Source organism: Panulirus ornatus, chromosome 56 (assembly GCF_036320965.1).
Source record: "Panulirus ornatus isolate Po-2019 chromosome 56, ASM3632096v1, whole genome shotgun sequence".
NCBI lineage: Eukaryota > Metazoa > Arthropoda > Malacostraca > Decapoda > Palinuridae > Panulirus > Panulirus ornatus.
Window position 1 is genome coordinate 18,257,511 of NC_092279.1, and position 2,730 is coordinate 18,260,240.

The window sequence follows — 2,730 nt, forward strand, 5'->3', positions numbered from 1 at the left end:
TATATATATATATATATATATATATATATATATATATATATATATATATATTCAGTAATTATGGATACATAGCATGAGAGATCTACCCATAGATTTATTGCATTACTTTAGTACCCACTTGTCACCTTTCACTCCTCTTGTATTGTACTGCCAAACTCACCACACACTACTACAGCCACCCACTTCAGAATCTCTCTTACTCTTTTCTTCGTTTTTTTTTCCATATTTTCTCCGCAACAGTTATTCATGAGACATCCCTGAAATGTCGCTATTGCTACATCCACCACACACACACACAGTGCCGTATGTTAAGGTTGTCAGAATTATACAGTTTCTTAAGTCTTTTATCTGTCACTTGCGCCATAAGATTCTAGTGTCAAACGACACGTCTACATTGCCCTACTGTTCTTATACTACTTCATCTTGTCTCTAATTTTCACACATATTGTTCCAAAACATTAAAATTTTTCTACCTACGCAAATTAAATGATTTTCATGCCGTATTCCCCTTCATTCCATTATCTTTCTTAAAACTATAACATAGCGTCTATCCCTAACCCAGCACTGAACTTTGAAATTCCTTCACATTTTCTGCAACACTTGTTCACTCTCCGCAAACAGCACTGCATCATCTGCGTAAAAGCATGAGTGGCAACCTTCAAACTTACCCGTTTAACATCAACTCCTTCACAATGTCTCTCATTCCCTTTTGTCACACCGTCCATATAAACATATAATAAACCACAAACACATCACACACCCTCGTCCAACGTCATACACTTCAACCTAAAATATTCTCTTTTTCCACTTATCCTCAAGTTCCTCCTTTGATATTTTTCAGAGAGGTCATCACAGCTGCCAACAGTTCACCTCCTACGCCACGTATTCCCAAACATCCCCAAACAATGCCTCTTGTCCTTTCTACCATATGCCATTGTTTTCAGAAGCACGCAATGACCATATTAAGATAGTTACGGTGTATGTAACTACGGGCTAAAAGTAAAACATTATGACTCGGCATTGTTTGCTGATTTAAGTCATCCCAGTTAAATAATCACCTTCAAAATAATCATGACTGATTGATATGAATAACCTAGATTTAAGAGGTATATAGTACTTACATTTTTTTCTACGCGTCTCCTCGAGCATGGTCACCTTCCACTAAGCAAGCGATCACTGAGGCTCGGCCGGTGTAGTGGAAATGACTTCGGCTTTTGCTTAAAGCCGTGAGATTTAGTGAATCGCTAAAATAAAAACTTGCGAATATGTATTTGAATATCATACACCAATCAAAATTCTATGAACCTCGACTCTTGAAAAAGCTTGTTTCTGATAATGAAAAATATAAGAATGTATGACAGAGTCTTACATGCAAACCGCAGATGCGAAAGCTGAGTGTATAGGGGAATCGAACACAGGCTTTCATATATATATCACTTGGCTGGTATATATTTTGACTCACCAACACATGGTCGACCGACGAAGGAATGACAGAAATTAGTAAAGGGGAAGAACCCCTGCGCGTGCAGCTGAGACAATGTTACTACGGATGACGCCACCTGACATACACCCTAAACACGTAACCAAAACACCTACTGCTGGTTGAACAGTAATACTGGAACGGGACGATTAGGTTATCAGCTCACTGGCCCGGTCCAGGAAACGCCAGTCCAATGGGGTATGGTCCAGTGTCCCGGAGGCCCTGGCTCTTCCAATTCACTGGTCCAGGCAGACCTTATCAAATCATTACATAAGAACTAAGAGTGTCTGGGCTTTTTAGAGTGATAAATTTATGTTAAAACAGCATCATTGCCTTTGATGCTTATACAACACTACCGCTATCATTTTAACTACTACTACAACTACTACTACCACCACAACTACTATCATTACTACCACTACTACTACTACCACAAGAACTACTATTATTACCACTGATAGCATTACTTCTGCTTCTACTACCAGTCATAATCATCGTGGTGGTGTCGGAGAAAACAGAATATGATGGGGAACAGTAGCAGCAGCAGCAGCTATATCAACATCAACAGCAGCAACAGAAGCATCAACATCAACATCTTCTCTATCAACTGGAGATAAGCTGATGTCTATATCAACCATTATCAGCGAGACTCATTACCCCTTCAATTGTTGTTGCTGTATCAGGGGCACAGTCAGTAACAGGTACCACTACTATTGTTTCTTTTATATATATATATATATATATATATATATATATATATATATATATATATATATATATATATATATATATATATATATATGAGTTTGGTAAAGTGTGTGGAAGAAGAAAGTTGAGAGTAAATGTGAATAAGAGCAAGGTTATTAGGTACAGTAGGGGTGAGGGTCAAGTCAATTGGGAGGTGAGTTTGAATGGAGAAAAACTGGAGGAAGTGAAGTGTTTTAGATATCTGGGAGTGGATCTGTCAGCGGATGGAACCATGGAAGCGGAAGTGGATCATAGGGTGGGGGAGGGGGCGAAAATTTTGGGAGCCTTGAAAAATGTGTGGAAGTCGAGAACATTATCTCGGAAAGCAAAAATGGGTATGTTTGAGGGAATAGTGGTTCCAACAATGTTGTATGGTTGCGAGGCGTGGGCTATGGATAGAGATGTGCGCAGGAGGATGGATGTGCTGGAAATGAGATGTTTGAGGACAATGTGTGGTGTGAGGTGGTTTGATCGAGTAAGTAACGTAAGGGTAAGAGAGATGT